A 13,721-nucleotide genomic window follows, 5' to 3' on the forward strand; every position below is an offset into this window, starting at 1 on the left:
GCGACTGAGACGGAGAGGGGGAACTAGGCTTTGCACACAAGATAGACACAAAGGAAAGGGCCCTTCAGACGAACAACTGGGGGCTGGAGCGAGCTGCGGAAGGGGAGCTCAACCCTCCCTGCACCTGCCTCCGGCCGGAGCATCCGCCTGCAGCTGCACAATGGGGGACGGACGGACAGACCGCCCGGGGGAGAGGGGGTGTCCAGCCTTCCAGCGACCTCCTTATCTTAGCAGGGCCCTGCCCGGGCTGGGGGCTGCCGCTGCATTGTCCGGCTGGGCGCCACCTGGACCCGCACCCACGCCGCGAAGGGGAGATCTGGGCCCCAGGGTGGCTCGGAGCGCGGCCTTACCTGGGTCGGGGCTGCGGCGAGCCCCCGGCTCCCTCACACACGTTCGCCTTCCCTTCTCCTGGCCCGCCGACGATCGCCCCTGCGTGCCCGGGCGGGGCTCGCTCCCTGTGCCCCTGGGGGGCCCCCGGAAGGGGCTCGATCTCCGCCTCGCCTGGCTTCGCTGGGGGGCTGGGACATGCCCCCTCCGCCGCTCGCCTGGCTCCGCTAGGGGGGTCTGGTCCTCATGGCCCCGGGCACGGGGCTGCCGCCAGGTCGGGTCCGGAGCGCGGCCGGCCGGGGATGGAGGGGGCGGCTCAGGCGCGGCGAGCGCCCCGGGCTGCTACAGCTGCCGGCGCCGGGCGGGGTCCTCGCTGGTGCCCGGACAGCAGCCGTCGTCGCCGCCTCCGCCTCTCCGCTCCATCGCGGCGCGCCCCGGCCCCTGGAGGGACGGTCCCCGAGCCGCCTCGCCCCTGGGATCCGTGCGCCCCAGCCGCGCCGCTAGCTCCCCGCTTTGTCCTGGCTCGGTGCGTGTGTCTGGGGATGTCCCCCCGCCCCGTCTCTGCCGGGAGAGCTCAGCCACTGGCCGCCTTCCTCGCCGCACCCAGGCTCCGCCCCCGGCGGGCCGAGCCAGCCGGGTCCTAGCGCTCCTGCGCCGCCGCCTTCCTCTCACCTCGCCGGTCCGAGGATCTAGGTCACACGCGCCTGGATCGGCTGCCAAAGGCCCGGGCTCGCCTTGGCTCACGGGCGGGGTTAATCTGGGGGCGGCTGTGTTTGTTTTGGCTGGAGCGGTGTCACTCTCTTGTAGGACTCAAGAGCAAGGATGAGAAGAGCTTGGCTGTCTCTGCAGGAGACACCCGTTGGTGGGCGCAGCGTCGTCCAGCTTCCCTGCCTCGGACCAGGGCCGGCGCTACCATTTGGGCAGCCTAGGCAATCGCCTAGGGTGGCAGAATAATTGGTGGGAGGCATTTTGCCGGAGGGGGCGGCAGGCAGCTCCGGTGGAGCTGCCGCAGTGGTGCCTGCGGAGGGTCTGCTGGTCCGCGGCTCCTGCGGACTGTCGGCTCCTCGCGGGGCTCCGGTGGACTGGCCACAGGCATGACTGCGGCAGCTCCACCGGAGCCGCGGGACCAGCACGCAGCCCGGCGAAATTGCCGTGCGCCTAGGGCGCTCAAACCCCTAGTGCCGGTCCTGTCCTGGACAGATGCAGTGAGCCACCCCCGCAGCTGCGAATGGCCAACAGGAGGCGCAGCTCAGGCAGTGCAGTCCCCTGCTCAAAGGAGATGGGGGAGCAGAACTCAAGTTATCTGGGGGTGCCAGTTATTCAGAAAGGGAGGGATACCTCTGTGGTTTGAGCATTGGCCTGCTAAACCTACAGGTTGTGAGTTCAGTCCTTGAGGGGACCATTTAGGGATCTGGGGCAAAAATCTGTCTGGGGATTGGTCCTGCTTTGAGCAGGGGTGTTGGACTATATGACCACCTGAGGTCCCTTCCAACCCTGATATTCTATGAAAAAGTGGAAACAAGAAGGAATTGCCATGGAGAAGTACAAAAGAACAGCACAAGCACCTGGGGACAAAATCAGAAAGACTAAGGCCCCAAATGAGTTAGAGCTGGCAAGGGACAAAAAGGGCAATAAGAAGAGGTTCTTTAACTACATTAGGAGCCCGAGAAAGACTGAGGACAGTGCAGGTCCTGCACTTAGTATGGAAGGAGAACTGATGACTTTGAGAAGGCTAAGGTGTTTAATTTTTATTTTGCTTTAGTTTTCACTAAAAAGCTTTATGGTGACCAGATACTCAAAACAATATTCATAAGGGACAAGGAATGCAGGCCAAAATAGGGAAAGAACAGTTTAAAAATATTTAGATAAGTTAGATGTATTCAAGTCAGCAGGGCCTGATGAAATTCATCCTGGGGCAGAGGTGAAAGTGGGCCAGTACGGGCCGGTACAACAGTACCATAAAAAGTGGAAGTTCCGGCCTGTATACAGCCCACGTTAAAGCACTTTAACGTCACTGCCCCTTTTGTCTCCAGTATCGTGTCTCATGTTGACCTGGCTGACATAGTCAATTTAATTTTTTTTTTAAATATTTCATTTAACTATTTGAGTTAAAAACAATTTTAACAAAAACAAGCCTGATTTTAAAAAACTTGAATGTTTAACTAAATTCAAAAATGTATATGCTTGTTTTGTTAAAATATTATGTTTGCTGTTGAAGAAAAAAATCCAGAATACATAACGTTGGTTTTTCAGTTAAATAAAACCATTTAAATGTCTATCTGGTGATGTTCTCCTCCTAATACAGCATGGCAAGAAAATCCTCCGTATATTAATGATTAACCTGTTGAACTGGAGATAGTTCACCTCCCAGTGACTTCATAAATATCTGCTTCAATTACCTTTGGTAAATGAAACAACCAAACAATCATTCATTTTCTGATATAGCTGTAAAACTAATCTGAAAAGTTTTCAAAATAAATCACTTTTAAAATGTATATTATGTACCTTCTAAAAATGAAACCTACATCTATCTCTGAGTTGTGAAGACTATATTACAGTTATACCAACCAACAAGAATGCACTTTTATATAGAAATCCATGATTAAACTGAGTCTTCCTGACTAGTAATTTAAATCATGATTTAAATCAATTTGATTTAAAGCAAATCCACCCTGATCACATAGCTGCAAAATGGGGAATAACCGGCTAGACAATAGTACTGCTGGAAAGGATCTGGGGGTTATAATGTATCACAAATTGCATATGAGTCAACAATGTGATGCAGTTGCAAAAAGGGCTAATATTCTGCAGTGTATTAAAAGAAGTGTTGTATGTAAGACACCGGAGGTAATTGTCCTGCTCTGCTCAGCTCTGGTGAGGTCTCAGCTGCAGCACTATGTCCAGTTCTGGGCACCACACTTGAAGAAACTCAATACATTGGAGAGAGTCCAGAAGAGAGCAACAAAAATGATAACAAGGTTTATTAAACCTGACCTGTGAGGGAAGGTTGAATACCTGGGCATGTTTAGTCTTCATAAAAGACAACTGAGGGGGGACCTAATAATAGTCTTCACATTCGCTAAGGGCTATTATGAAGAGACCAGTGATCAGTTGTTCTCCATGTCCACTGAAGGCAGGACAAGAAGCAGAGCAGCCAGAGAGATGTAGGTTAGATATTAGGAAAAACGTTCTAGCCATGAGGGGAGTTAAGCTTTGGAATAGGCTTCCAAGGGAGGTTGTGGATCCCTGTCATTGGTGTTTTTTAAGAACAGGCTTGAAAAACACCTGTCAGGGATGGTCTAGGGTTACTTGGTCCTGCCTCAGTGCAGGGAGTTGGACTTGATGACCTCTTGAGGTCCCTTCCAACCCTACATTTCTATGATTCAAGTCCCTTAATCATGAGGCCCTCCTTTCTCTTCCTACAGTCTCCTGCCTCAGTCACCAAACATCTTCCAGCTTCTGCAACAAAGGAACAGGAGTCCTACAGATTGCAGCCTCCTACACTATCTAGTTCTGATCCATTCACAGTCCATCCTGTGCTCTGAATGAGGCAGGGGCCCCATGGAAAAAATAGTATCTGATCATATCATTAAAGACTTTAGCATAATGCATACACACAAGGGGGCAGTATTAAGGTTGCACAGACTTCCTTAATTATGGCATTTCCTAATTTCTGAGTGCTTGACTTTGCCACCTTACTTGTGACTTTTCAATATAGTTTTATGTGTGTAATTTCCTAGGTTTTTAAAAAAAGCAAACTGAACAAATTCCATCATGTAAAATGATGCTGACACCCTCATGTGGTTCATCACATGGTCACTTTTAGATCCACCAAACAGACCTCTGCCAGTTCAGCTACAGGCGTAATCTGCAGCAGTAATAGATTGTCATCCTTTATATGGATCTGCACTAAAAGGGGGAAGAGAGACATACTTTGCATGGGGACCACTTGAAAGCACAGGAAAGATAGTTTCCCAGTTCTGGTGCCACAGCATACCCCAGCACCTGGGAGCAGCAACTGCAGGGAGAGACCTACTCAACAGCTATATCCCTGGGCTGGAGCATGCTCAATGCAGACAGACTCTTCAGAGAGTCTGACAAGTCTCTACATAGCATGTGCAAAGAGAGATTTTTTCTAAAAACCTTTATAATTTGCCCAAATTTGGGCAGATTTTTGCAGGAATGGCGAAAAGGTGACCCACCCTCTCAAGTTTCTCAACCAAACAGCTAAAAGATCTTTTTAACATAGCAAAGCAACACCTTTTCCCCTAATTTTGTTCTTAGAAATGACTGGAACATCTTAGTTGGACCTTGAAAAGAAAATCCATCTTGAGGCAGACATCCAGCATGGAAAATTTCAGTCCAAACAGCTGAAGTTTGGTAACGTTTTCAAACAGCCAACAAGAAGGTCTTTTATAACGGTAATCTTAACTAAAGGTGGTAGTGCAAGGTCTGCCTATAAATGTAGATAACAGATTAGATGAAAGGCAGTTAGATAGTCCTTCCTGAGCAAGTCCTAGACAAGTCCTCTCTTTCCTTTTATGTCTCCTTCCCACCCTACCATTCTTGGAATAACTGACAGATCTGGTCAAACTATTCATTACAAATAATGGGTCAGATCCTCAGCCAGTTTAAACTGGCATTGCTCTGATGTCAGTCAAGCTGCATGGATTTCCCCCAACTGAGAACATGGCACTAGATCTGTTACAAATGCAGACCTGTGTTTGGTTTGCAACTCATTTGAAAGCTCACTCTTTGAAAGTATTAGCTGAAAAATTTGGACCAATCATTTTCATGCCATGTGTTGTCCACAAATGCTTCATTCCAACTATTTTCTATTCATTATTCACATTCTGTGGTTGGTCTCTCTTAGGGGGGTATACAAACCCCACATCACCTGAGAAGGCCTGAGAGCTTTATTAGCTGCACCTTGTTATACCTGAAGGGTGTGTCAAGCTCAGGGTGGAGTTAAAAGGAAGGAGCTGAGAGTGGTGGGGTGGTGGAGACCCAGGAGTGAGATGGCCTGGATTGCCTTCTCCATGGGAAGGACCTGACTGAAGCCAGCTGGAGGAACAACTGTGGGGAAATGTACAGGAGTAGTGTTAGCTGCTGTGATGGGCCTTGAACAAGGAGTGAGGTTCCAGGGAGGGAGCCTTGTGGGTTAGCATTCAGTAGAAGAGTCGAGAACTGGGAGGAACATGAGATGGATGAAAGGCTCAAGTCTGAGATGGGTCAAAGTTGCTTACTTTGTATTTCGTCTGGTCTGGGGGATTTGCGAGGGACCTGCTAGCCAGTGTCCTGGAAGAAGCTTGGAACTGACGAGGTTCCCTGGAGGGTTTGAAGATGTTGTGCTGATTGCCATTATTTTAGGACACAGATAATGGGATGGAACCACAGTGTGACCTGATGGAGGACAAGCTCACCACTGAAGTCCTGGAGACGAGAGCAAGGCAGAATTGCTGAAACACCATGTCATGGGGGATGCTGCAGGACGGTGAGTTGATGACAGCCCCTAATGCGCATAGTGTTGTTTCCCTCCCCAGTTGGATGATTGAAATGGTTTAAGCAAGAGGATGGCTGATAATGAATAATGCACTTCGCCACAGGAGTGTTGGGAACATCACTGGTGTTAAAATCCGCTGACATGTTCAGGCTTTGAGAACATTTTTTGTGACCTCCGCCTGTTATCCAAATAATGAAACGGATAGCTCCCAGCGCATGTATTGTGCAAATCAGGGTTCCTTTGTCATTCTCATTGTCTGGCCCTTCAGCCATTTCCTAGCCAAAACGTTCACTGTTCCACGCACTGTTGCAAGGCCTGCGATGTCCATAGACATTCCTGAATTAAGGGAAGCAGCCTGACTAGGGGAGGAGGAGGACCGTGCTGGAGAAGAGGATGAGGGAGTTTCTCCCCCTAACTCCACCCTGGGGGCATGTGCTTTTCCATGCTGGGACCTCCCTCCTGCACCCAAAGCTTGCAGGAGCTCTCTCCCTCAGCTCTAATCTAAATCTCGTTTAGTGCACAGAGCAGTTAGGTTTTTTATGAGTGACTTTAAACCAAGAGGCTAAATCAAGATCTGACACTTCTCTTTAATTTATTGCCAAGTGCTGCTATATGACACCAAGGGCCTGTCTGCACTAGGCAAAAGAGGCGCTGTCAACCAACCATTTCTTGGATGATTCGGCGTTTTCAGCACTTGGGCATACCAGTGCAGCGCTTGTGCTGGGATGAGGCTTCTAGCCCAGGACCATGTGAACTAAGAGCTGCAATCGTTTGGCCCCCATGTAGCTGAGAAGTCAGGAGCCTCATGGTTTCTCTGGTTCAGTCAATCCCCTTCACTCCATCCCACTGTGCAGTCCCCTGCTCCAAGCCACACTGATGGGCATCTGTTATTATTATTTCTATGGCAGTCGCATCTGATCAAGGGCCCTGTTGTGCTAGATGCTATATAAACACTTAGCCAGAGATCGCCCCAGCCCTGAGGAGCTCACAATTGACATGGACAACGGAAATGTCACAGATGGCAGAGATATTATACATCTTGCCCATAGTCACACAGGGAGTCTGTGGCAGAGCCAGGGACAGAACCCATATCTCACGCCCATGCCTCTTCCTCAGCCTCAGGACCACCCCTGTCAAAGTAAGTGTGAGCAATGCCACAACCCCACCATCATCCCTCCCACCGGGATCACACATAGACAGGCTGCCACACCTGGGCTAAGAGCAGCTGGTTTTGACTATGAGTGACTCTAGGCCCAACGGTTGTAGCACTGGGATCTTAGGGGGACATAGGGATTGGGACTCTGACCCAAATTTCTGCCCACACCACTGGAAGCTGGTTCCAACCACTGGAAACTGATTCCAAGCAAGCCAAGATTACCCCCCATTGCTGCAGAGTCTGTGCCTAGCTTGGATACCAATGGAATTCATACATAGGATAAAACACATCTAATTTGTGTCTTGACTCCAAATCCTGACACCACTGATTTCCGTGGCCTGACTCCATAGGCGAAGGGTATCGCAGGCCAGGGGAGGCTGAACCTCGCAAAACTGCCACCCGTGGCCCCCACTCACGCTCCACCCCGAGGTCCCCTCCTGCTTCCAGCCACTTCCTCCATGGCCCCAGCCCAGGCAGGCTGCTCCTCTTCCCCGAAGTGGACTGGGGCTAGGGCTGGGTGGCCTGTGGCCCAGGACTTGTGGGGTGAGGGCCAGTGCTGAGGCCACCTGGGGCTGGGGCAGGGAGAGCTGGCGGCCACAGGGGGGGTGGGGCTCAGGACTGTGGCAGGAGAGGGAGGTGGAAGGGGCAGGGGAAGGGGCCTTGGGCAGAAGGGGCAGGGCTGGGGACTAGCCTCCCCAAACAGGCAGTTCATGTGCCACCCATGCTTGAAGAGCGGAATCATACAGCAGGCAAATGACTAGGCACCTTAAATGGAAGCAGAGAAAAATGCATACACTTGCTTCGCCCTGCAGATCAAATGCTTGTTTCTGTTCCTCTGTAGAGACAGGCAAAATTGCAAGGCAGCTGGGCATGGAAGACATTCTCTGCACTTAAATATACACAAGATAAAGGCTTGTAAAACCACACTAGCCTCCCTTATGCTCTCCATGCTCAGATCCTGCCTGAGGGAGCTACTAAAGCAATTTGAAGCAAAAAGACCCCACACACATACTAAACTATCTTCCATAGAATCCTATAACCATAGAAGATTAGGGTTGGAAGAGACCTCAGGAGGTCATCTAGTCCAATCCCTTGCTCAAGGCAGGACCAACACCAGCTAAATCATCCCAGTCGGGGCTTTGTCAAGCCAGACCTTAAAAACCTCTAAGGATGGAGATTCCACCACCTCCCTGGGTAACCCATTCCAGTGCTTCACCACCCTCCTATTGAAAAGTGTTTCCTAATATCCAACCTAGACCACCCCCACTGCAGCTTGAGACCGTTGCTCCTTGTTCTGTCATCTGCCACCACTGAGAATAGCCAAGCTCCATCCTCTTTGGAACCCCCCTTCAGGTAGTTGAAGGCTGCTATTAAATCCCCCTTCACTCTTCTGCGGACTAAACAAGCCCAGTTCCCTCAGCCTCGCCTCATAAGTCATGTGCCCCAGCCCCCTTATAATTTTCGTTGCCCTCCACTGGACTCTCTCCAATTTGTCCACATCCTTTCTGTAGTGGAAAGCCCAAAACTGGACACAATACTCCAGATGTGGCCTCACCCAGTGCCGAATAGAGGGAAATAATCACTTCCCTCGATCTGCTTGCAATGCTCCTACTAATACAGCCCAATATGCCATTAGCCTTCTTGGCAACAAGGGCACACTGCTGACTCATATCCAGCTTCTTGTCCATGGTAATCCCCAGGTCCTTTTCTGCAGAACTGCTGCTTAGCCAGTCGGCCCCCAGCCTGTAGCGGTACATGAGATTCTTCCTTCCTAAGTGCAGGAGTCTGCACTTGTCCTTGCTGAACCTCATCAGATTTCTTTTGGCCCAATCCTCCAATTTGTCTAGGTCACTCTAGACCCTATCCCTACCCTCCAGAATATCTACCTCTCCCCCTAGCTTAGTTTTATCCTCAAACTTGCTGAAGGTGCAATTTATCCCATCATCCAGATCATTAATAAAGATGTTGAACAAAACCAGCCCCAAGACCGACCCCTGGGGCACTCCCTTTGATACCAGCTGGCAACTAGACATGGAGCCATTGATCACTACCCACTGAGCCCGACAATCTAGCCAGCTTTCTATCCACCTTATAGTCCATTCTTCCAATCCATACTATTTTAACTTGCTTGCAAGAATACTGTGAGAGACCGTATCAAAAGCTTTGCTAAAGTCAAGATATATCACGTTCACTGCTTTCCCCATATCCACAGAGCCAGTTATCTCATCATAGAAGGCAATCAGGTTGGTCAAGCATGACTTGCCCTTGGTGAGTCCATGTTGACTGTTCCTGATCACCTTCCTCTCCTCCAAGTGCTTCAAAATGGTTTCCTTGAGGACCTGCTCTTAATCACAAGACAATAGATGTTCTGCTGATAATCAACCTCTCAGGTCCCCTCCCAGCCACTGATTTGAATGAAGATCAGCCTGTCTGCTACTTGGAAGGAAAACAATAAAGTTCTGGAGAGCAAATTGAAAGATCAAATCATTTTAGACCCAGCACAGAGATATGCCAGACACTCCTAGGTCGGAGGGAAGAGGCCCACTTTTTTATTTTTTTAGCCACATCTGTATTATTGTTCCCCCATTCTGTGCCGCCATAAGCCTCCTCCTCTGGTGTGTTTCAAGGGGTGGCTATGATTGTTTCACCAAATGTTTAGCTGTTTCTAGATCAAGAAGTGTTTAGCTGTTTCTAATTCAGGTCTGAGTAGCTGTGTATACAAGCATGCTGGAAAAGGAGCTAGCCTTGAGGTGAAGGTACTAGAATGGCCCTCAGGAAATCCAGATTTCATTTCCTGCTCTGCCCAGGCTTCTTGTGTGACCTCGGGCAAGTTGTAATTCTCTGTGCCTTATCTCTACTTAGCCTGCGAGCTCCCCATGGCCTGCAGTGATCTTTACTAGGCGTGAACAGCATGGAGTACTAAGAGGCTTTGATCTTGGTTCATGTGATATTGGTCACAACAAGGATAAGATCAGAGTAATTATAGCCAAAAACTCCTCTCCACAGAGGTCAGGAAAGCATCTTTCCCCTGCACAGAGGATGGTGAACAAAGCCAAGCATGCACCTAGCCAGCTGCCCAGTGATCCTGCATCTACCAGACTAATGGTTTGATCTAAGACAGTGAATCCTCTGCACCTGCATCTCCAGCCCTCCTGGTGTCACTGCGGCTGGCTAACCCCCATGCTGAGTGACACATTCCCCTCCTCACTCTTCACAGACAAAGGCCTTGCAGGCTGCCTCTCTCGGGCACCAGAGTCTTTCCAGGAAGTGGCTAATTCTTGGTTGCAGAGCCAAGCAGTTCATTTAGAGCAATTAAACCGGAGCTCAGCCCTGACCAGCTTAGCAATTTCTCCCCTGAGCAGCTCTCATGCAGCAGCTGGGGCTGTCATCCTGCTCAACATACTTTGCTATGGAGCAGGCATGTGGGTCATGCATAGATTGAATAATAATAATAATAACAGCACTTAACATTTGCATAGAGCGCTCCATCTTCAAAGCACTTTACAACATTAACTAATTAAGATCCAAGAGATGAAAGGGGCCTGGTCATGAAGCCAGTATTGTTTCAAGCACATTTCCACCTAATGAAGTTTGAGGCTGCATCTAAACCATTTTATAAAACCCAGACTCTAGTGCAGTCTCTCAGCAGTTTCAGCCAGGAGAGTTATTAACGAAACTTCCTGCCCACACTGTGGTAGCAATAGTGGTCCTAGGCGTTGATAGTTAGGGAGCACACTAGCAAACAGGTGTTTGAAACTTTGATCAAGGTTCAAGACATGGTATGGACAGAACCTAAAGGTGGCTTGCTGGTCAGTTGGCACCTGTTGTAGTGACCTCAGCCTTGGAAATAACACAGACAGTACCCCAGGGACATGGAATGAGATAGACAGATGACCTCGGAGTGAATCTGTACCAAGGAATATAGAAGGCATGTTACTCTTGGAATAAATCTATCCATTGTTCTAGTAATGAATTTAAAAACTGCCAGGTATATTACAGTACCCCCGGCTGAGGAATAGCTACCCCTTAAATGGATGGGGATGGGCACAGACCAGGAGTGGGGCTGGGAAGGGAGCTGGCAGAGGCTGTACAAACTAAAACTGATTAGAGGGGAAACACATGGGAGAGAGACGACCCCAAGGGAAAGTCCAGTAGGTGCCATTAAGGTCCTTCGGCGGATCTCTGTTAGCGGAACCAGGAACCCCAGTAGCCCCATAGATCCATTGCTCTATCCCAAAACTTAGCTGGCCAACTGGAACCTGTTGGAAATTTTCAGTGGGAATTTCCCCTACATGTAACTCAGCCCAGACATCAGAACTATGTGTAACGCTGACCCAAACATGGACGTCAGCAGCAGGGATCAAACGTGGGACCCCTGGAGCTAAACATATGAGCTATAAAAAACATGTCTGTTAGCAAAGGCTATAGCAGGCTCATCATTCTCTAGGGCAGGGGTAGGGGAACTTTTTGGCCCAAGGGCCACATCTGGGAATAGAAATTCTATGGTGGGCCATGAATGCTCACAAAAGTAGGGTTGGGGTGCAAGCCAGGAAGGGGTGAAGGCTATGGTTGGGGGTAGGGGCTCCAGGGTGGGGCCAGAAATGAGGAGTTCAGGGTGTGGGGATGAGGAGTTTGGAGTGTAGGAGGGTGCTCTGGGCTGGGGTTGAGGGCTTTGGAGGGTGGGGGATGGCTCAAGAGTGCAGGCTCCAGGCAGTGCTTACCTCAAGCAGCTCCTGGAAGCAGCAACATGTCCCTTCTCCAGCTCCTATGCAGAGGCGTGGCCAAGTGGCTCTGCATGCTGCCCCATCCACAGGCACTGCCCCTGCAGCTCCCATTGGCTGTGGTTTCTGGCCAATGGGAGCTTCAGGGGTGGCACTTGGGGCTGGGGCAGTGTGCAGAGCGGAGCCCCTTAGCTGCCCCTTCACATAGGAGCTGAAGTGGGGCTATGCAACTGCTTCCGGGATCTGTGTGGAGTGGCCCCTGATCCTTTTCCCCAGCTGGAGCTCGAGGGTGGGATTAAAATGGCTGGTGGGCCATAGTTTGCCCACAAGGCCATAATTTGCCCACCCCTGCTCTAGAGGCCCTCTCCATCACGAGAGGGGGTCAGAGCACCACTCTGAGCAAGCATGGGATTACACGTTACCCATAGAAACCGCTGGCCAGTGTTTGTCATGCATCCCACTCTCTGCTGGATCCGTAGAGCTTGTGAGTATATCACAGGTCCCAGCGCTTCAGGGCAAGCAGTAGAGACTAGTGCGTTCAGCTCTGGAGGTGCCTGGTGCCAGCAGAGGTGGCAGCCATCACACCTAGCCTTTTGTAACAGTCCCCACCGCTCACCGACCTTTCTTTCTCTGCTACCTCCTCTTTGAGGATCTCAAACCTGCAGTAACCTCCCAACCTCCCTAGGATGCGAGTGTCTTTCCCCCATTTTGCTGACATGGGAATCGAGAGGGGAAATGGGCGTGGTTTTCATGGGTGCTGAGCACCCTAAATCTGTCAGAGTTCACAGGAGCTGCAGGGGCTTTCCCCACTGCAAACCAGGCTCCAGGCGACTTGCCCTCACCCAGGGCATCCTCGGCAGCCCCAGGAATGGAAGTTAGGAGGCAGGCCCCTGCTCTGAGCACCAGGCACTCCCCCTGCGAGGGTGCTGCTGGGATGGGGTCTGGGCTTGGATGTGGTTGTTCCCTTTTCCGCCAGTGGTGGCCCCTGATCTGCTGCACTGGGCGAGGGATGCTCACCAGGAGCTGCAGGCTGCCCAGCTCCAGTTGAACAGTCCCCCTGCACTAAGGCAGCCAACAACCCCTTACAAGGGATGTCTCTTATGTCTTCCTCTCTATGCAGGAAGATCAGGAGTGGCGGAGTGCTGCAGAAAGCAGCAAGAAATAGCCCTGGTGAGCATAGGTGAGTCCTGTTTATTGGTATTAATACTAATAACGATGATGATAATAATAACAATATCAGAGGAGGGATGGAGCAGGGAAGCTAAGCAAACAGTTTCTGAAATACAGTGTTTGCAACCAGCCCCTGCCCAGCCCGCACAGCCTAACCGAGTAGAAGAGAGACTGGATGCCAGCCCAACATGCTCCACCCACTCAGATGATGAGGGCTTTCGCTTGCTCCACATCCTGTGTCCTGGGGCATCAGAGCCAGCTGCCCCCTTCTGGCCCTGCTCACGTCAGATCTAGCCGCCTCCTCTCCTCAGCACTTCTAAGGCACGTGTTGGAGATGTTTTCTGGCCTGTGTTCTCCAGGGCTCAGACTAGACTGACCCTTCTGGCCTTGGAATCTCTGAATCACCATGTCTCCTGGCGTGGCCCCGCTAAGGCTGACTCATTATCACCTGCCTCCCTGCCCTCCTTATCCCTAGCCTCAGCACTGCCGAGCCAGGATGCAAATCCTGAGTCACTCGCTCTCCAGAGCAGGGTGGTGTCCCATGGACAGTGCCACTGACCTCCAGCAGGAGGCCATGTTCCCTGGGGGACCAGTGGAGCCTTGTATGCGCTAACTTTAAATCTCATCTGGCAGCTGTTTATGCCCCTTTGATAGAAACCAGTCTGACCTGTCTTGGTGCTGGAGTCTCAAACCATCCACCCCAGCATCTCCTGGAATGTGACTGCGTGTGGGCTGAGAGCAGCCCCCTGACCAGGACAGCACTGAGCTGGTTTGCTTTGCTATTCCAGCCATTACTCACCCTGGTTCTCTGCCTCCTGCTCACAGAAAGCAGCAGCAGGTAATG

The 13,721-nt window shown here is 50.8% G+C and overlaps 2 protein-coding genes across 4 annotated transcripts in view; one reads left to right on the plus strand and one right to left on the minus strand.

Annotated features, from left to right (window-relative positions):
• Positions 1–13,721, plus strand: part of XPO6 (exportin 6) — a 453,699-nt gene that overhangs the window by 265,473 nt on the left and 174,505 nt on the right. The window lies entirely within an intron of this gene.
• Positions 1–13,721, minus strand: part of SBK1 (SH3 domain binding kinase 1) — a 78,888-nt gene that overhangs the window by 46,265 nt on the left and 18,902 nt on the right. The window contains exon 1 of one of the 2 annotated variants that reach the window (XM_050968333.1): positions 351–594. The exons of the other annotated variant lie outside the window; for it this stretch is intronic. The gene's annotated coding sequence lies outside the window, so the exon portion shown is untranslated. Of the gene's footprint in view, positions 1–350; positions 595–13,721 lie in introns of those variants that run through there. 2 annotated transcript variants of the gene reach the window in all.

This window comes from Gopherus flavomarginatus, chromosome 9 (assembly GCF_025201925.1).
Source record: "Gopherus flavomarginatus isolate rGopFla2 chromosome 9, rGopFla2.mat.asm, whole genome shotgun sequence".
Taxonomy (NCBI): domain Eukaryota; kingdom Metazoa; phylum Chordata; order Testudines; family Testudinidae; genus Gopherus; species Gopherus flavomarginatus.